Raw genomic sequence first — 22,697 nt, forward strand, 5'->3', positions numbered from 1 at the left:
ACCGTGGAAACTGCAGAAGACATTATATACACACAGAGACCATGAAACAATACCTCCTCCCACCCCACTGTCCTGCTGGTAATAGCTTATCTAAAGTGATCATCAAGTTGGGCCATTTCCAGCACAAATCCAGGTTTTCTCACCCTCCGCCCCGCCCCCCCCCCCCCCACAAACTCACTCTCCTGCTGGTAATAGCTTATCCAAAGTGACTGCTCTCCCTCCAATGTGCATGATAATCAAGGTGGGCCATTTCCAGCACAAATCCAGGTATTCTCACCCCCCCACCTCCATACACACACAAACTCACTCTCCTACTGGTAATAGCTTATCTAAAGTGATCATCAAGTTGGGCCATTTCCAGCACAAATCCAGGGTGAGAAAACCTGGATTTGTGCTGGAAATGGCCCACCTTGATTATCATGCACATTGGAGGGAGAGTGGTCACTTTGGATAAGCTATTACCAGCAGGAGAGTTAGTTTGTGTGTGTGGTTTTTGGAGGGGGGTGAGGGAGTGAGAGAACCTGGATTTATGCAGGAAATGGCCCACCTTGATTATCATACACATTGTGAAGAGAGTTGCCACTTTGGATGGGCTATTACCAGCAGGAGAGTGAGTTTGTGTGTGGGGGGGGGCGGAGGGTGAGAAAACCTGGATTTGTGCTGGAAATGGCCCAACTTGATGATCACTTTAGATAAGCTATTACCAGCAGGACAGTGGGGTGGGAGGAGGTATTGGTTCATATTCTCTGTGTGTATATAAAGTCTGCTGCAGTTTCCACAGTATGCATCCGATGAAGTGAGCTGTAGCTCACGAAAGCTCATGCTCAAATAAATTGGTTAGTCTCTAAGGTGCCACAAGTACTCCTTTTCTTTTTGCGAATACAGACTAACACGGCTGTTACTCTGAAACCTTTCATTTTCTGTAATCTTGGAGGTATTAGTAAAGCTGTGGGAAATTTTCACAATGAAATCCCAAACTACATGAAAGTAATTTTCTGCTGTGGGTTTCCCCCGCAAAAAACTCAGGCCAGATTGTCTGCTGTGGGTTTCCCCCACAAAAAACTCAGGCCAGATTCTTGAAATAGCAGCAAAGCTGCAGCTGCACAGAGGACTGCATGAATTTGTCCCATCCTCCCTACTCTCAGTGACTGGGTTGCGGGTGGTCATGCCTAGTGGTTAGAGCAGACATCACTAGCCAAGGAATCAGATTTGAGGGCCAGAACCTGGTTACCTGGAATCGGGCAAGGCTGAGTCCAATCTCAGCCATAGGCAAATGCTGAGAGCAGCCAGTGAACTGCTGCTGTGTTTAAGGGCCGGTCTGCTGAACCTTCTAACCAATCAGGCGATATAGCCAATTAGGTAGCCTACTGCAAGCCAATTGTGCTGGTTAGGTTGCCCAGAGACTGGTTGTGTTGTAGGCCCTGCTAGATCAAAGCTAGCTCAGGTATTGTCAACACCTGCTGCAATCACAGCTCCCAAAGCAGCATGAGTGTGCCTGGTACAGTAAATCAGTTCTTACTATACTGTATAATATCTGGAATTCATTTGCTGGCAGTCCCAGTTAAAGACCTCACTCTTAACAACTGGCAGTTCTGATATGGAGGTGGTGCAGTTTTATTCTCCTCCAAGACATAATCAACTCAGTACCAGCACAGCCTCAGGCCGCTCTTCATCAGCTACTGTCATTCTGCATACTGCAGTGCTTTCAAAATAAAATAGAGGTGGTAGCCAGGTAAAAACTCTAGTGGAGAGGAAACTGGACTGGGAGTCAGGGGGCGTAAATTTGATTTCTAATTCTGCCACTGATGTGCAATCTGACCCTGCGTGGGTCATTTCACCTTTCTGTGCTTCTGTATCCCCTCTAACCATTTGTCTACTCTGTCTAGATAGCTTGTAATCTCTTTCTAGCAAGGACTGTCTCTTACTATGTGTTTGAAGAGTGCCTAACACAACAGCTCCCCAAACTTCATTGGAGTCAGTGGATACTATCATATTCAAAATAAGAATTCCCTCATCTCACCCCTTTTGGACAGAATGCAGTCTACCAAGGGCGATTTTCTGGCCAGTACTTTCTGTTGAAAAAAAAAATATCGTATTTTGGCATGTCAATTTAATTTGTCTTTAGTGCTTTAAGGAGCTGTTGAACAGTTCCTGTCATTTGATATAACAGTTCCTATTATTATACAGGAATGTAGTATAGTATTTTTGAATTAATTAACAACATCCTCTGGGTAATCTAAGAGAAACACAATAGATGTGCTCGATGGCCAACTTCAAGGCCTATGTGTTCATTTGAATAGAGTAATGGCCAAGCTGAGGTGATCTGATTAAAAAAAAAAGTGCACTAAGTACTGGATGCTTAAAAATAATACAAAATGCTTCAATCTTATTTAGAACTATGCTAAGAGGGAATAGGAAAGCAGAGGAAAGTAGCCTTGTTGCTAAAGGGAAGAACATATGAGAAAGGCAATTAAATGTTGGAAATCTGAAGACAAAATGACTTGAAAACAAGAGTTTACTCTTATGGTTTTTAAGATGACCGGAGGGAAAACAGCTGTTAAACACAAAGTGCTAATTAGAATGTTTGGTTAAGAGGAATGCTTATCTGAGAAAGTTTAAAATAAGTTTTGGTAGATTATAGTAATTTAAATTGAATCACACAACACTGGTGCTCAGCCAAATCAAGTTCATCTTGTTTGCAATAATCAGGGAGGAAAAACACAAGGAACATCTTTCTAACATATTAAGCCACAAAACACAAAAAGCTATTGATGCAGAAAATGGTCCTGCAAAAGGTCACCGCTGTGAAAGTGTAATAAATACAATCACTTCCAAATGTATTCGGATCCATCCCATATATATTCATATTATTGGTGGCAGAAGATAATGTTTCTGATCCTGATGAATACTGTATTGATACAATCAACTGTGCTCAAATAAGGAATGAGGCATGTACAAACTAAGCCCAGGTCTACACAACCGACCCACATCGGTATAACGACGTCCCTCAGGGGTGTGGATTTTTCACACCCTTCACCGACCTAACCCCCCGTGTAGACAGAGCTATGTCAATGGGAGAGCTTATCTCGTCGACAGAGCAACCGCCTCGTGGGGAGGTGGATTAACTACACCGATGGGAGCAGATCTCCTGTGGGTGTAGTAGCGTCTTCATTAAATTGCTGCAGCAGTGCCGCTGTACATGAAGACAAGCTCTAAGTATTTGCTGACATGTCAGTAGGCTCAGATACTCACATTCTTAGATTGAAACTTGATATGGTGCCCAAGCAAGCATTGTAAGAAAACTTATTCAAGTAATTCAGACATCAAGTTCCAGTGCGCAGTGCTAATGCCAGTCTGGCTAGGGAGGTTAAGAGCTTGAAGTCCATACAAGCTGGAAAACAGGTAAAATTCAAGCTTCAGCTTGGGGTTTTCTATGTTGTGGTTAAAGATATGTGAAAATAAGGCATGTTTTATCATTAAAACTTTGTAGTGTAGATCAGTAGTTAGAGTAAAGAATCCTGTTCAGATACTGAACCGTCTGTGGACCCACTGGAGAATGCAAAGCCCAATTTGCTGAATAAATATACAGATGTTTAAAAGCTATTCACACAAGGATGTTCCTGTTTCTTTTATCTTAACCCAACAGTCCACCCTGTTGGTCAGATTCTGAGATTAAAGTGAGGAAAATTGCCAATCTTGAAAAATTTTACAAAAGACAGAAATGTCATGGGTGTGAAATTGTGAAAAAAATACACACAAATGTTTTAACAAATTTTCACCCAGCTGTAATAACTAATTTAATGAGTACGAACATACTTCACAAAAGTTTTACTTCTTATGCCCAGTATACTCCAGCCCTCAAATTATTTCCCCCCCTCATGTGTTTCAGCTTTTTCTCAACAAGTTATAGGGATATGCTATAATCTACACCCCAATTCAAACATTGGTTGATTAATTAGAGACCATTATTTCAAGTCTTACTCCACTGACCGCAGATTGAATTCAAGATCTCAAAAGCACTCCATCATGACACATCATTGAAACACAATTCTCTTGCCAAGGCCTACATTCTCTTTCACGTAAAACCAATAAACTCTATTGACAGGTGATGTCAATAGATTTACTTGGGTTCACACTGTTATATGTAAATTCATATTCTGTCTCTAGGTCTTCACAATTACTAGGCTTTTCGGTCTGAATCCACAAAAGGAGTTGGGCATTGTAATGCTGAGGTCACCATGCCTAATTTTTAGGCACCTGGAAAATGTACTGGGCTTCACAGAGCCTGGGTTTAGATGCCCAAGCCTCGTACAATGACTGGGGAGAAAGAGGTACCTTAGACTGCAATTCACAAAAGCCAGCAAGCAAAACAGGGAACTGCCTAAGTTACCCAATGGGAGATGCTGACCAGCGGCATGTTTGTGCTTAGCTCCGCCTCTCTCTTCGAGCAAGATACCCGAATCTGGGTGACAAGGAAGCACTTATCTCTGTTTGGGATTCTCAGCTGCAAACCCTCTCTTGGTGTTAGGCACCTGCACCATTTTAGCAACAATCAGGGTGAAGAGAGGGAAGTAGGGAAGGTAGGCATCCCTCAGACATGTAGCCCAGTGTTTAGATTCTTCAACTGGAATGTGGGAGAGCCAGGTTTCAAGTCCCCCACTTCACTTGAGAGAAGTTGGGATTTGCCACCTTTCACATAAGTGCTTTAAGCGCTGGGCTATGGGATAGTCTGATGTGGGACACCATTAAAGAGTCACTTGGGCCAGAGAGAAAGATGGAAATGACTCTATAGCCTGGTGATTAGGGCACTCATCTAGGCAATGGAAGACCAAGGATCCAGTCCCCTGGTTCCAATTTCTTTTCCATTGTTTATCCAAAAAGTGTAACAACTTCAACACAAGAGACTCCATATGGGACTATCCCATAGCCCAGTGGTTAGGGAACTCACCTGAGAGGTGTCAAATAGTTCCCTGGGAGTGGAAGGATTTGAACCAGGAGTCTCCCTCATCCCATGTGAGTACACTAACAAATGGGCTAAGAGTTATTACAAAGTCCTCCCCTTACCTGTTTTGTGTGAGCTTTCCTAAGCCCTGGTCTACACTAGGACTTTAGGTCGAATTTAGCAACGTTAAATCGATTTAAACCTGCACCCGTCCACACAGTGAAGCCCTTTATTTCGACTTAAAGGGCTCTTAAAATCGATTTCCTTACTCCACCCCTGACAAGTGGATTAGCGCTTAAATCGACGTTCCCGGCTTGAATTTGGGGTACTGTGGACACAATTCGATGGTATTGGCCTCCGGGAGCTATCCCAGAGTGCTCCATTCTGACCGCTCTGGACAGCACTCTCAACTCAGATGCACTGGCCAGGTAGACAGGAAAAGAACCGCAAACTTTTGAATCTCATTTCCTGTTTGGCCAGCGTGGCAAGCTGCAGGTGACCATGCAGAGCTCATCAGCACAGGTGACCATGATGGAGTCCCAGAATCGCAAAAGAGCTCCAGCATGGACCGAACGGGAGGTACGGGATCTGATCGCTGTTTGGGGAGAGGAATCCGTGCTATCAGAACTCCGTTCCAGTTTTCGAAATGCCAAAACCTTTGTGAAAATCTCCCAGGGCATGAAGGACAGAGGCCATAACAGGGACCCGAAGCAGTGCCGCGTGAAACTGAAGGAGCTGAGGCAAGCCTACCAGAAAACCAGAGAGGCGAACAGCCGCTCTGGGTCAGAGCCCCAAACATGCCGCTTCTATGATGAGCTGCATGCCATTTTAGGGGGTTCAGCCACCACTACCCCAGCCGTGTTGTTTGACTCCTTCAATGGAGATGGAGGCAATACGGAAGCAGGTTTTGGGGACGAAGAAGATGATGATGATGAGGAGGTTGTAGATAGCTCACAGCAAGCAAGCGGAGAAACCGGTTTTCCCGACAGCCAGGAACTGTTTCTCACCCTAGACCTGGAGCCAGTACCCCCCGAACCCACCCAAGGCTGCCTCCTGGACCCAGCAGGTGGAGAAGGGACCTCTGGTGAGTGTACCTTTTAAAATGCTATACATGGTTTAAAAGCAAGCATGTGAAAAGATTACTTTGCCCTGGCATTTGCGGTTCTCCTAGATGTAGTCCTAAAGCCTTTGCAAAAGGTTTCTGGGGAGGGCAGCCTTATTTCGTCCTTCATGGTAGGACACTTTACCACTCCAGGCCAGTAACACGTACTCGGGAATCACTGTAGAACAAAGCATTGCAGTGTATGTTTGCTGGCATTCAACCAAAATCCGTTCTTTATCTCTCTGTGTTATCCTCAGGAGAGTGAGATATAATTCATGGTCACCTGGTTGAAATAGAGTGCTTTTCTTCAGGGACACTCAGAGGTGCCCGTTCCTGCTGGGCTGTTTGCCTGTGGCTGAACAGAAATGTTCCCCGCTGTTAGCCACAGGGAGGGGGGAAGGTTGAGGGGGTAGTCATGCGGTGGGAGGAGGCAAAATGCGACCTTGTAACGAAAGCACATGTGCTATGTATGTAATGTTAACAGCAAGGTTTACCCTGAAAGAGTGTAGCGACTGTTTTATAAAATGTGTCTTTTTAAATACCGCTGTCCCTTTTTTTTTCTCCACCAGCTGCATGTGTTTCAATGATCACAGGATCTTCTCCTTCCCAGAGGCTAGTGAAGCTTAGAAAGAAAAAAAAACGCACTCGCGATGAAATGTTCTCCGAGCTCATGCTGTCCTCCCACACTGACAGAGCACAGACGAATGCGTGGAGGCAAATAATGTCAGAGTGCAGGAAAGCACAAAATGACCGGGAGGAGAGGTGGAGGGCTGAAGAGAGTAAGTGGCGGGCTGAAGAGAGTAAGTGGCGGGCTGAAGACAGGGCTGAAGCTCAAATGTGGCGGCAGCGTGATGAGAGGAGGCAGGATTCAATGCTGAGGCTGCTGCAGGACCAAACCAGAATGCTCCAGTGTATGGTTGAGCTGCAGCAAAGGCAGCTGGAGCACAGACTGCCACTGCTGCCCCTCTGTAACCAACCGCCCTCCTCCCCAAGTTCCATAGCCTCCACTCCCAGACGCCCAAGAACGCGGTGGGGGGGCCTCCGGCCAACCAGCCACTCCACCACAGAGGATTGCCCAAAAAAAAGAAGGCTGTCATTCAATAAATTTTAAAGTTGTAAACTTTTAAAGTGCTGTGCTTAAAGTGCTGTGTGGCATTTTCCTTCCCTCCTCCACCACCCCTCCTGGGATACCTTGGTAGTCATCTCCCTATTTGTGTGATGAATGAATAACGAATGCATGACTGTGAAGCAGCAATGACTTTATTGCCTCTGCAAGCGGTGATTAAAGGGAGGAGGGGAGGGTGGTTAGCTTACAGGGAAGTAGAGTGAACCAAGGGGCGGGGGGTTTCATCAAGGAGAAACAAACAGAACTTTCACACCGTAGCCTGGCCAGTCATGAAACTGGTTTTCAAAGCTTCTCTGATGCGTACCGCACCCTCCTGTGCTCTTCTAACCGCCCTGGTGTCTGGTTGCGCGTAACCAGCAGCTAGGCGATTTGCCTCAGCCTCCCACCCCGCCATAAACGTCTCCCCCTTACTCTCACAGATATTGTGGAGCACACAGCAAGCAGTAATAACAGTGGGAATATTGGTTTCGCTGAGGTCTAAGCGAGTCAGTAAACTGCGCCAGCGCGCCTTTAAACGTCCAAATGCACATTCTACCACCATTCTGCACTTGCTCAGCCTGTAGTTGAACAGCTCCTGACTACTGTCCAGGCTGCCTGTGTACGGCTTCATGAGCCATGGCATTAAGGGGTAGGCTGGGTCCCCAAGGATACATATAGGCATTTCAACATCCCCAACAGTTATTTTCTGGTCTGGGAATAAAGTCCCTTCCTGCAGCTTTTGAAACAGACCAGAGTTCCTGAAGATGCGAGCATCATGCACCTTTCCTGGCCATCCCACGTTGATGTTGGTGAAACATCCCTTGTGATCCACCAGAGCTTGCAGCTCTATCGAAAAGTACCCCTTGCGGTTTATGTACTCGGCGGCTTGGTGCTCCGGTGCCAAGATAGGGATATGGGTTCCGTCTATAGCCCCACCACAGTTAGGGAATCCCATTGCAGCAAAGCCATCCACTATGACCTGCACATTTCCCAGGGTCACTACCCTTGATATCAGCAGATCTTTGATTGCGTGAGCTACTTGCATCACAGCAGCCCCCACAGTAGATTTGCCCACTCCAAATTGATTCCCAACTGACCGGTAGCTGTCTGGCGTTGCAAGCTTCCACAGGGCTATCGCCACTCGCTTCTCAACTGTGAGGGCTGCTCTCATCCTGGTATTCATGCGCTTCAGGGCAGGGGAAAGCAAGTCACAAAGTTCCATGAAAGTGCCCTTACGCATGCGAAAGTTTCGCAGCCACTGGGAATCGTCCCAGACCTGCAACACTATGCGGTCCCACCAGTCTGTGCTTGTTTCCCGAGCCCAGAATCGGCGTTCCACAGCATGAACCTGCCCCATTAGCACCATGATGCATGCATTGGCAGGGCCCATGCTTTCAGAGAAATCTGTGTCCATGTCCTGATCACTCACGGGACCGCGCTGACGTCGCCTCCTCGCCCGGTATCGCGTTGCCATGTTCTGGTGCTGCATATACTGCTGGATAATGCGTGTGGTGGTTGATGTGCTCCTAATTGCCAAAATGAGCTCAGCGGCCTCCATGCTTGCCTTGGTATGGCGTCCGCACAGAAAAAAGGCGCGGAACGATTGTCTGCCGTTGCTCTGACGGAGGGAGGGGCGACTGACGACACGGCTTACAGGGTTGGCTTCAGGGAGCTAAAATCAACAAAGGGTGTGCCTGTACATCAAGGAGTATTTCAGGCAGGACTGCACGGAGGGTTCCAATAAGAAATGGTGCACCTAAGTTATCGTTGTTATTGGAACAAGGAGGTTAGCCTGGCCTCTGATTGATACATGGCTAGATTTACCTCGCTGCACCTTCTCTGTGAGTGACTGCAGTGAGATCTAGACAGGGGAGGAGGAAAATGAGTACAAAACAAATCTGGTCTATTTCTTGTTCTGACCCACTCCATCTATCTTTTACATCTTTGGCTGGCAGCAGACGGTGCAGAAGGACTGCATGCCATCCACATCTCATGGCTGCTTGGCAGAAGATGGTACAGTACGACTGCTAGCCATCTTCATCTCTTGCCTGCCTGGCATAAGATGGTACAATACGACTGCTAGCAATCCTCATCTCTTGCCTGCCTGGCAGAAGATGGTACAGTATGACTGCTAGCAGTCCGTATCGCCTGCCCGCTCACCATAAGACGGTTCAATAGGACTGCAGGACTAAAGAGAATGACCTGGTCAAGTCACTCCAAATTTAGTCCCTGCGCCCATGTCTGCCCAGGCGCTCCCAGCCGACGTGGCCAGGAGCACCTCGGACACGACGAGGACGACTACCAATCGTATTGCACCATCTGCTGCCAGAAGGCAATGGGTTGCTGCTACTGTGCAGCAAAGCCGTACCGCGTCTGCCAGCACCCAGGAGACATAGGGTGACGGTTACCTGAGCTGGCTCCATGCTTGCCGTGGTATGGTGTCTGCACAGGTAACTCATGAAAAAAGGCGCGAAATGATTGTCTGCCCTTGCTTTCACGGAGGGAGGGAGGGAACGGGGGCCTGACGACACGTACCCAGAACCACCCGCGACAATGTTTTAGCCCCATCAGAGTGCTCCATTGTGAGTGCTCTGGACAGCACTCTCAGATGCCCGATTGTTTGCCATTGCTCTGACGCTGGGAGGGGCGCTTACAGGGTTGGCTTCAGGGAGCTAAAATCAACAAAGGGGGTGGCTTTACATCAAGGAGTATTTCAGGCAGGACTTCACGGAGGGTTCCAATAAGAAATGGTGCACCTAAGTTATTGTCGTTATTGGAACAAGAAGGTTAGCCTGGCCTCTGATTGATACATGGCTAGATTTACCTCGCTGCACCTTCTCTGTAAGTGACTGCAGTGTGATCTAGAAGAATGAGTCCCCTAGACAGGGGAGGGGGGGAAGCAAATCTGGTCTATTTCTTGTTTTGATCCACTCCATCTATCTTTTACATCTTTGGCTGGCAGCAGACGGTGCAGAAGGACTGCATGCCATCCACATCTCATGGCTGCTCAGCAGAAGATGGTACAGTACGACTGCTAGCAGTCCGTATCGCCTGCCCGCTCACCATAAGACGGTTCAATAGGACTGACTGCAGGACTAAAGAGAATGACCTGGTCAAGTCACTCCAAATTTAGTCCCTGCGCCCATGTCTGCCCAGGCGCTCCTGATTGACCTCACAGAGGCGACCAGGAGCACCTCAGACATGACGATGACGGCTACCAGTCGTACTGTACCGTCTGCTGCCACAAGGCAAGGGGTTGCTGCTCCTGTGTAGCAATGCCATACCGCGTCTGCCAGCACCCAGGAGACATAGGGTGACGGTTACCTGAGCGGGCTCCATGCTTGCCGTGGTATGGCATCTGCACAGGTAACTCAGGAAAAAAGGCGCGAAATGATTGTCTGCCCTTGCTTTCACGGGGGGAGGGAGGGAACGGGGGCCTGACGATATGTACCCAGAACCACCCGCGACAATGTTTTAGCCCCATCAGGCATTGGGATATCAACCCAGAATTCCAATGGGCAGCGGAGACTGCGGGAACTGTGGGATAGCTACCCACAGTGCAACGCTCCGGAAGTCGACGCTTGCCTCGGTACTGTGGAAGCGCTCCGCCGAGTTAATGCACTTAATGCACTTAGAGCATTTTCTGTGGGGACACACACACTCGAATATATAAAAGCGATTTCTAAAAAACCGACTTCTATAAATTTGACCTAATTTCGTAGTGTAGACATACCCTAAGGGGCCTGATCTGGTAGGTTCCCCCCAAAAACACTTACTGGATCTGTAGAACCCTGTGTGGACACAAAATTAATATCTGCATCTGAGCCACAAACATGGTCCATGGATAGCTGCAAATTTTCAAGGCTGTATGGATCAGGCCCCATAAGCAAACTAGGTGGCCAAATGCCTATCTATCCGCATTTTGTGACACACTCTGTGGCTTAGGCAAGAGATAGGTGACCGGGTGTCTAGAGAGGTAGCAGTATACTTGCCCAGAGGCAGAAACATAGGCAGGCAGGGAACTTTTACTGCAAAAACATCGACACCTAGTGCATTTAAGCACCTACCAGGCTCAGCAGGTGTGTCCCAAAACTGAGAGTTAGGTGCCTAACTCCTTTTGTGCTTTCAGGTCTCTTTCCCTTGTCAGAACAGCCAAGATATTTCCAGTGGGATGAAATTGATGAAACACTGTGGAGAAAAAACACAGTATGGAGTTTTCAACCAGGTTTCCATTATTTTTGCAAAACATTAGAAGACTGGAATTGCTTCACACTGAAAGGTGCAAAACAGGGAAGACGCTTTTGCTTGAAAATGTGCAGGACTGAATTTACACAATGATGACAGCTGGTCCCTAGAGAGCACCAGATCTTTTTAATCAAGCAGACAGCTGGAAGCCAGGAACTCCTGACTTACGTTCACTTCTAAAATATTATTTAGCTTACTTGTCACAGTGCCTCTTTGAATTGGGTGAGTATCGTTATTTCCACATAACGGTTTTACCATTGCAGAGAACCCCTTATGGCATTGTTATCCATCTCCTCCAGACAGGTCCCTCTAGTGTATCAAGGGCATCAAAGTCCTGAAAAATGTCCTTCACCAGTGTTAAAATACAGGTAGTGAATAACAACAAAAGTTTCTGCCCCACTTAAGGGATTTTACTTTACTTCCTGTGTCTTCACCAAGTGACATGAAGCAAAAAAATAGCACCTTTTCACAACTGGGTCCTTCTTTAGCCGCTCCACATAGAAGAAGATTTTTATCCTGTTTCTCTTCAGGGCCTGCTCCATACAGAAAGGACACAGGACCTCCTTACCTCTGAATCTCCTCCTACTACTGCTCTGAACTCCTTCCTTTATGGCAGTCACCCAGACCTCCTCAGTGGCATCTGATACTAAATTGAGCCTGACAAACCCTTCAGGTGCAACAAGGTAAGCTAATGGGACTTCTGTTAACCCTTCTTTGTTGACCTGTGTGGGATTTACACTGCATCACACCCCATTTAACAAATGATTTTTCACTGACATGCTCAATGTTGAACAGCAACCTAATATCAGGACTGGGTTTAGAACCAAGGTCTTCTGGCTAATAGGCTTCTTCCCAAGACCACAAGGCAAGTGATTTAGCCTCACTAGGTTACAGCTCTGTGAATAACGGATTTTTAAATTTGCTGGAAATTCTGGAGAAAAAAATAGTTTTGGGTCAAATGGAAAATGGAATTTTTTAAAACATTTGGCAAATTGAAAAGTAAAAAAAAATATTTGGGTCGAACATTATTTTCTGTTTCAATTTTGAGCTTATTGTGTCATTTAAAAATAATTTGAAGACAATTTCTGAACAAAAAGCCACTTTGAACTGAAAAATTGGAACATTTCATCTTGAAACTGTCAAAACAAAATGTCTGGACATTTTTTGAATTTTGAGGAGTGGGGGTTCAACACAAACAATTTGGTCGAACTGATACAAAACTTTTTGGTGTAGCTGAATCTGCAATTTTTGCTGAAAAAAAATTTCAGACACAATTTTTTTAGCAAGCTGTACAGTGGACCACAGTTTTCACAGCCACCACAAAAGACTTTTCTAGGACTGGGATGGTATAAGATCAGCAGGTTGACCCTCAAGGCACAAGATGGGTGCAGAGACTAAGTACTAGATCCTGAGGAGCAAGAAAGGAGCCACCAACCCCAGAAGAGAGTAAATCAAAGCAGGAGTGGAAGTTACACATCTTTGAGAAACCTCCTCAGAAGACTTAAGCCTGAGTCTGTTGGAGGGAGGGGAACACTGGGCTCAAGGCAAGGGAGTTTCATGTAGAGAGGAAGCTGTGGGCAAACAAGAACTCCTTTTGCCACTTCCCCCATTATTTGAAAGGAAAATATATTATATTATATTATAGTAGCTGCTGTGTATTACAATTACATAAGGTGTAAATATGTCCTTAGGCTCTTCTTATATCAAATCTAAAAGGAATATGTAGATTTCTAAGAAAATTATAGTAAACTATGCATATAAGATGATACCATAACATTCAGTACTTTTGGTAGTTAATTTACATGCAGTCTATTTAATCAATGTGGAATATTTTTGGTAATTATGATGTTCCTGCTTAGCCATTTAACAATAATACTTTGCATCAGTGTAGTGCCTTTCATTCAAGACTATCTCCAAGTGCTTTATCAATGTTAATTAAGCCTCACACCACTTCTGCAAGATACATAACTTTTATTAGACCCATACTACAGATGAGTACCGTGAGGTATAGAGAGGTCAAGCAACCTGCCAAGGTCACACAGAGAGTCAGGAATAGAATTCTGGTGTGCTGACTGCCAGTCCAGTGCACTAACGTCAACGCATCCCAGCTTGTGGCCATGGGCCTGATTCTTCATTGATCTGTACCATATGAAGCTCAGCTGTTTACACCAATGGAAAGCAGGTGTAGAATGTTATTGTATCTGAACAGTAGTGACCCACACCCACAGGTCAGACTATACATGGTTCAAGGCAGTAGAGAATCAGGCCCTCTCTCTTTTTGGCACTCTGTCCTACCTATCTGTTTAGAGTATAATTACTAAAATAGACAGCCCTAGTCATGTACGAGCAAATCCTCGCCTAAATATAGACACATGAAAGTCAGGTCTTCTGAAACAAGATGGTTTGTGTCACAGAGCTACCTGTACAGTTAGCTATATGGCAGAGGTGCCGACTTCCCAAGGTGACAGGGGGTGCTCAACTTCTGCTCTGCCCCAGGCCCTACCCCCACTCCACCCCTTCTTCCGAGGCCCCACCCCCGCCACGCCTTGACTGTTTCAATTTCTGCGTTGCAGCAACATACACTAGTAGAGTATTTCAGTCGTGTACTGCTCTATTGCTTCCTGCTTTTTATTAGAATACTAAAGAATCACCTTTGTGAAATCTGTCTCAAGGGAGACATCTTTGTGAGGTGTTTGACAGCTAAAATAGACTGTAGCCTGGTCCTATAATTCTTGCTTTAATCACTACCCCATTCCCAAACCATCTGCAATATTTATTAGGAAGAGGCAGTATGTTGGTTCCCATGCCCTGCATTAACATAACTTCAGCTTCCTGCTTGTAGAAGTTAACATAAAACATGACAGCAACTAAAAAGAAAAGGTGAGGCAGGGCATCAAAATAAATAAAAATCATATTCTTAAAAATAGATTTTTGGTGAATAAATATTTAAAGGAAAAAATCCGAGTTATGAAATCCTGCTGTCTGTCTACTCCGGCTGGGTTATATTTCTCTTGAATGTAGAAAATTTACTTAAAAAAATAAATGTTTCTTGCACATCACACTGATGAGAAAATTATAAGATTGTCAGATCTCCAGAAATGGAACTGTAAGTCAGAAAGTGTGAGATGCGGATAATAGGTCATATTGCAGGATAAGGAAGAGCACTCGAGTTAGGGATTTGCCTTTCAGGTGATCATCTTTGGTGACTAAAGAACCTCAACCCTCTTCCCTTTTCTAGTGCCATTTCCTTCTCTCACTTGGTTTAGTTGTTCTGACATTCTGATCCTTCTTGACTGTATTCATTTATGTGGCAGACAGAAAAAAGGTAGGGAAAGCTTTCGAAATTACCTGTCAGTGTGAGGGAAAGAGGCAGCGTGTCAGGACTGAAAACAGAGATTGTTGCTCTTTTCAGGCAGAACCAGGAGTTCTTATGTTAACAAACAATATCAGCAGTTTAGAAAAGTCAAAATATTTAGTTCCAGATTCTTCCCTGCACAGAAATTCACTCGATACAGGAGACAGGGAGAATGATGGAGCAATCAGAGAACATAAACTGCCCAGGCCTGGCATAAATTAAAGCAGCTGAAGTTCTGATCTAATCTGTGCCAGCTGGATATTGTCCACAAGGGACCATATGCCATTGAGAACTGGTGCACCATGGGTACACTCTGCCCCACACCTTCCCATGAAATGCTCTCTCCTGCTCTTGGCATGTTACCTGGGCCATTGGGGGAATGGAGTTGTCAGATGTAACTATGTGTGGCAGAATTTGAATTTTTTTTAAATATAATTTTGATTGATAATGTTGCTGTTTATTTTTAAGCATTTTTATCAATTTACATTTTCACCGTTGTGCAAAATTATGAGTTGTAAGCATTTTTAAAATTACTTGCATCTCTTTAAATTTTCACAGTTGTGGGGAATTATGGGGCTGTCAGACAATACTTATTTAATGACAGATGTTGAGATTCAAAAAGTTAAAGCTTTAGAACCTTTAAAACACAAACTGTCAACATCACATGTCAACAAATACAAAGTAAATATCCTTAAATCAAACTCTCATAAGTTCTCAAGCAGCTTTATTCTTACTTTGCCTATCTGTACATTTCAGTTAATATTGATGAGAATGTTTTTTCATTAGTTTGTGTGTGTATAGTGAAATCAATGTTTACTGACATTTACCAGTACAAATCTAGTCCGTCAAAGCATAGTGGTAATTTATTTTAGAGCGCACCAACACTGTGGAAATTTACACCAGTCGGGGCCAGAGACTGGCCACTCTACACAGTCTAAGTGATGCATAGTGGCTGGAACAGGGGTGACAGGCTGGCCCCATTGATCAGAAAAGTTGGCCAGCAGGAGAAGGGTTGCTACAGTAGACATTTTTTCAAGGTACACAAGTAGGATTAAGATTCATATGCAAGTAACAAACAAATCTAGATGTGTGACAGTAAAAGTTCATGGCAGTGACTAAGGATCTTATTGTATCAACTGATGATGATGTATTGGCAAATGTTTAACAAAAGAATCCTCCAAACATTTTCCACCTCCAGTGATACACGTTAAATTCCCCAAGTAAAATATTCCCCTCCCTTACTCCAAAAAAGCACGTACTTCATAGTCTTTCTTCTCCAAAATTCCTCACCCTTTCCAACTGAACTCCTTTAGATCCACCATATTTCCTTCCCCAGCACCTGATGGAGGTTCCATTAGGTGTCCCCCTACCTGCAGCAGCAGGGGCAGTCCATGGGTGTTCTTCAGTCTTTGCTGGCCATGGTGGATACAGGCCGATGTCCTCTGGTGTTTACACAGTAGTGACAAGCAGTTTATGCTGCTGGGTTGGGAGGTCTGGAGGAAGAAGAATGGAGGGAGGAGGTAATTGAGATTGGAGATGTGGGATGCTGAGTTGAGAAGGGAAGAATGGTAACTGTTGATCCCAGCTTAGTCAGTGCCAGGTGGACACTGGATGAACTTCACTATAGCAAAAAGAAAAGGAGTACTTGTGGCACCTTAGAGACTAACCAATTTATTTGAGCATAAGCTTTTGTGAGCTACAGCTCACTTCATAGTCTCTAAGGTGCCACAAGTACTCCTTTTCTTTTTGCAAATACAGACTAACACAGCTGTTACTCTGAAACCTTTCACTATAGCAGGCAGGCTATGGGCCACATTCCCTGTGCTGCAATGGAGTGGACGGCAGGTTGTGTGCTGAGTTAGGCCCTGGCAGTGCAGGCCCAGGCAGCCAGCACAGCTGTAACAGGATCTCCATGACTGTGTGTCTTGGAGCTGAGCAAACACCAAGAATTGATTTTTTTCTTAGCCATCCGACCTGGAGCCCAGGACTGTCCTGAAAACCAGCAGTTTTTCCTACGATGGGACAAATGATGGTTCCCCTAGGAATGAGGTTCACACTTAAAACAAAGTGGGTGCAAGCAGTGTAATGATACCTAAAGGGTTAGATGATGGTAATTTTCAGAGTGTGTTGCCAGAGAAGAAAGTATAAATGCTGCCAATTAGCTGTAAGTAGTTAGGTTTTTGTTCTGCATTGAAAGACAGGCTCATTTCAATTATTATCTGCACTCTAAGTTTTCAGCTGCTGGTACAATTATACAATATTCTTTTAAAATATCAAGTCTAAGTCTGGGAAAAATTACGATCCCAACAAAAAAAATTAGAAAATATTTGTGCATCCAAGATTTTAACGGTTTCTGTCTGCTTTTTCTTTTACTGCTTGTATTCTATGCGTTGTGGAGAATGAATCACAATTATGACTTAAAATACTATACAATTATAGAAATGTAATCCATAATCCTTAAATGTAAACTGAACATTCATACTTCAACTTTTAGCAAATATGTCTAGCATACCTCCACATCAGTTCTGCATGGCCTTTATACCACTGTTGACTTATAAATGCTTGGTTTACCTTTGAGGATTATGGATTACATGTCTATAATTTTTGCATGTGTACATGAATGACCCTGCAATCCTTTCAAACAAAGTTAAAAATCAGACTCTCAAAAGAGATCCCGTTTTTCAAAACAGCTCGGTATCCTACTGACTCATTTTAGACACTGAGGGCTGGATCCACGAAGAGATTTAGGGGCCTAACTGCCACTTTAGGCATTTAAATCCAAAATTTAGATCCTCAAAACCCCTTCTCAGCTGCCACCTAATACTGTAGGTACCTAAATTCCCTAGACTATGAAGTTTCTGCCAGTGGCCATGTCTAAGTGTTGACATCACTAAATTGCTCAATGCCTAAGATCTGGAAGGATCCTCCAGCTAGCTTCCTATCTCGTCAGCAGTGTCTGATCCAGGAGGCAGCCTCTGAAAATGTCTACAGGATTGGGCCCTGCAGGAGAGAGAGGTGCCAAGCACAGACACAGAGGAGGAGGTGGTGGTGCTCTTTCCCTTCTCCTCGCCCCTCCTTATGCCGGTAGTTAGTGCACACACCCAGGATGTGGGAGAGCTGGGTCAAAGGCCTTCTAACATTTAAAAAAATATTTTTGCATTAACCAAATTGCTTTGAATGATATACTGTCTTACTCTATTGTCTTATTCTTTATTTCCATTACAAAATGAACTGTGGAAGGAATGTAACCTTTCCTCTAAAGAATTACATTTGATGCTATACAGGAATTGTTTAAAAGACTCCTGGAATGTATGATGCACCAGTTGTCTTCTGCACGGCTAACATTTTAGTGGTCCCCAGAGAGAATATATATATATATATATATATATATGTATAGTGGCTACTTGTAACAGATGCTTTAGAATACATGCCAGATGTCTGTCACAGTCTGCAATGGATGACTAATTTGAATCAGAGACATGCCATTCCGACACCCACAGAAGTGCTGGGAAATGTGTAACTGAATATTTGGAAGACAGCCACCATACATTTTGATGAGAGGAACTCCTACTATGCTTTTGTTGTCCTGCTTTTTTCCTAAGAAATCTGTGATCCTGAATTGACCTTCATCTTTTTGTTCTGTGTTGTGCAACACCTAGCATAATGGGCTCCATGACTAGTGCTCCCAAATGTTATGGCAATAAAAACAAATAATAAAAATAATCATTTGAATGATGTGTACAGACTGTTTTATATATTGATGTATAGAAACCATCTGAACTACAAAACCCAGACTGCATGCAAATGTATTTACCCCATGCTCGTTCTTTTATTGCTACATTAAATTCACGGTGTATCTCTCTAGAAACTGCAAACTAAACCATTATTTTTTTCTTTTACACAAAATTCTGTATAGTCTGCATTAGGATTACACATACACAAACACAGAGAAGAAAGAACGTGACCTGTCTGTGCAAATATTTTTAAAATAAATTTACGAATATGGTCTTTAAATATTTAAGCTGACTTTTGATTTTCTATTGCTGAAGAATAAACAATGCAGCAATTTGTTTTTAACAGCTATCAAGATTTCTTTGGTTTGCAAGGTCACCTTCTTTAAATAATTAAGCACCAACTTTATTGAAAATGATAAGGGAGTTGCAGGCCACCCAACAGCAGCATCAGGATTTCAGATCCAAACTCTTAACTTTGCATGTGTGCTAGAATATGGTTCAAGATACGGGAGACAAATTACATTTTCAAAACCTCTCCTACTGGTTAAATTTAATCCTCCAATCACATTAAAAATAGCAGCCCTTTCACATGTTCCTCTTCACATTGCATTTTGCAGCACTGCCCCAAGAATACTACACAATGAGTCCTCATGGTACTAGTTCTTAATTTTATAAACACAACCCTTCAGTATCAAATGGTCAGACAGTAAAAAAATCTCCCGTACATTTTAAACAACAGTAGGATTAGTTACTGGAAACCTCCAAAGATTTTGTTCAGTCCCTAGCAGCAAAACCAAAACCCAACAACAAGCATTTAAAATATTTTTCTGCAATCAACAAATATTTTTCAAATTAAAAACAAAACATCCCTTACATACAATTTTTATGCTAAAACCCAAGTTTTAGTTAATGCTAAAACAACTTTGTACAAAAATGGATTATAATTACAAGCCAATCTATGTCTAACAATCCCTTTTCCTATCTGTATAAAACTTCCATAACTGTTATTGTTTGAATTACAGTCCACACATGCTGTTACTATATGGGAAGCATGCTACTGTACAAGCACTTGTGGGTAATGAAATCAAGTGAGAGGCTAAGATTACTGTTCAAAGAATCAAAGAATTGGACACTTTTTAGGTAAGCTAAACCAATGTTGAAAGTAACTGCTTATGTGTGTCACTGCTTTTTAGAAATAAAAAAGATGCAGAAAGATACAAAGGTGAGAAATTGTAGTGTAAGAGAGAGAACACAACAGTGGCAACAAAAGCAATAAAACAGGCAGTCATAATCATGTATGCTTCTTTTACTAGGTTTGCTGTGAAGTTTTAAATGTTTATATCTATCTATTTATCTATGTAGTAGGCCAAATCTACAGACTTCACTCTGTTGACACTTCCATTAAACTCAAAGTTAATACTATGAGGAACTGGATAAGATCCCCTTGGTCTCACTACATTTTTGAATTATGGGGACACTTGTGATATTAGTCACTTAAAAGTTTGGTTCATTTCTTAATTTACTTGGATAGATTTACCCATCCTAAGTCAAGTAAACAATGATATCCTACCCCCATTTTCCACCATTGATAACACCAATTCACCTGAGCTCTAGTGCAGACAGGCTTCCAGATGCCAGTACTGTTGTCATAATCATGTTGCATCGCATCAATTAAATTTGCCCTGCACAGGGACTTATTGTGGCAAAAGCACTTGTCATTTATTTCTAGCCTCTCCTAACATCCTCCAAACAAGCCATGCTAACCTTCTCTCAACTTTACCCACCCTTTCATAAAGACAAAGGCCATAATTCCCTTTCACCTCTATTCTGCCCCAACCTCACGCAAAGACCGTTCATCCATTCTCCTTCCCTAGCAGCTGTAAGTAAAATTTCTCAATCCCTTCCAAAGTTTAATATTTTTAATTACATAAAATAGCAGCTTACCAGATGTTAAAAGTGAAGAAAAGGATTTGCAGAGCCTCAATCACCTTTTCAGAGACTAGCAAGGCTTGCAAAATTACCTGCAAACTATGTCTTCCTCAAGCTAACCCACCCAGCTGCTGAAGCAACCCACTGATCAGCTCACACAGATGTTCTTTCCTTTCCAACTCTGCCCAGTCTCAGGAATACTCTGTCTCTCCCGAGAGATAACAAATCTGGGGACTAAGTAATATATTCAATAGGTTTTTTTCTTTTCTAACATCTGCAGTATCCAATCACAATGGATATAAGCACATTAATTAGTTATTTCTGCTACAATTATGAACAGTGTTGACATTTAAGTTTCAGAGTAACAGCCGTGTTAGTCTGTATTCGCAAAAAGAAAAGGAGTACTTGTGGCACCTTAGAGACTAACCAATTTATTTGAGAATAAGCTTTCGTGAGCTACAGCTCACTTCATCAGATGCATATAAATTCTAAGACTCCATTCCTGTTCTGTCCCCGGCCAAAGCATCACAGAACAGGAATGGAGTCTTAGAATTTATATGCATCCGATGAAGTGAGCTGTAGCTCACGGAAGCTTATGCTCAGATAAATTGGTTAGTCTCTAAGGTGCCACAAGTACTCCTTTTCTTTTGACATTTAAGTTGTCATCAGTAGTCTCTAGGGTTAAATTCTCATTGAGATGAATATGGGAAGTTTGCATCTCTCTTTGAGTTATTGCTCCATGCTCTCTGTCTACAGGTACTATTACTATTTTATACCCGGAAGATTTTCCAGAAACCCTAAAAGCTAGGAACTTAATGTTTTCTTAAATAACAGCTTGAATTTTGCAGACATTCTGGACCTCTCAGAATGTGATTCTGGGCAAATTCAGGTTGTTTGAGAAGCCTTCCCAAACGTGCATGATCTTTTCAGTGAAGTAGGATGACAATTCCTTGTAGTGCTTGATTCCCTTGTGAACTGTAGGTACTCAAGTTTAATTGCCCTGGATGGCTCCTTAGGGCAGAATTAAACAGGTTCAATGGAGGCTAATAGGAAGGTTCTCTTGGCCTATAACACAGCACCTCAGCATTGTCTTGGAGAAATTACTTATGCTTCAGCCTGCCTGTATAAAACTTTGTTTTCTGCCTTTGGTGCTCAAGGTTCCGACCCTCTCACTTCATCTGGTGCAGAGTGTAGAAGACCAAGATCAATATCTTTCCTGTTACTATGTATAAATAGACCAGGCAATCTTCCCCCATCCCAACTTCTCACCATGATCAAAAGCCCCTTGTATATTGCATATTCTTCTCCATTTGTAATCCAAAAAGAATGCCATTCCCCCAATCACTATTAGCAAAATAACACTGGCATTAGACTATGAGCTAAAAGGCCCAGTCTACCCCATCCACTTTCCATATACAGGCTGGAAATCCCTGTTTAACTTCCCTGTTCACAATTCCAAAGTGAGCTAGAGAATGCTGCCAAAAAATTGCCCTGTTTTCTATGGATCATAGATTCATTAAACCATTGTGCACAGCACTGGGTAATCATTAATATAGCTAAAACTCTGCTGAAATACTGTCTGCAAGGCCTTCCGTGCTAATTATCTAATTGTATTTAGGAGATTCTAAACATAAAACAGGACATAAAAATGGGCATGTCGTCTTGCTGGATCTTTATACTTCAGGACTAAAGGCATTTAAAGCACTAATCATCTTGACCCAGTAATTAGAATGAGTTTAAGCTATTCCCTAATCTATAATAATGCTAAATATTATTGTGGATATCACACAATCACCTTGGGGAAGGTGCAGATGGTGCAAGATGGATTTGGGGTCTGAAGAAGCAAACACCTTCCTGGTGCAGATTTGAAAAAGGATTAAACATACTGTGACCAAGGTAAAATGTTTGGGCTCTGTCTTCATCACTGTTTAGTTTTCACTCTGCAAATTGAGGCTGATGGAAAATGAGATCTTGTCTGGAATAATACACAATGACAATGGATCAGGATTCATTGGTATGCTCTGGCTGCTTTGTGCTACGTCAGTGGCACACAATCATAAACATAAAAAAAAGAACAGGAGGACTTGTGGCACTACAGAGACTAACCAATTTATTTGAGCATAAGCTTTCGTGGGCTACAGCCCACTTCATCAGATGCACAGAATGGAACACATAGTACGAGTTTTTTCATGGGGTGGATGGATTTCCATTCCATATGGCTAAATGCAGTGCCTTGCATAATCATAAACCTGGCTCAGTTGGACAGTTTAACTGGGTTTACAGCT

This window comes from Lepidochelys kempii, chromosome 3 (genome assembly GCF_965140285.1).
Source record: "Lepidochelys kempii isolate rLepKem1 chromosome 3, rLepKem1.hap1, whole genome shotgun sequence".
Classification (NCBI taxonomy): domain Eukaryota; kingdom Metazoa; phylum Chordata; order Testudines; family Cheloniidae; genus Lepidochelys; species Lepidochelys kempii.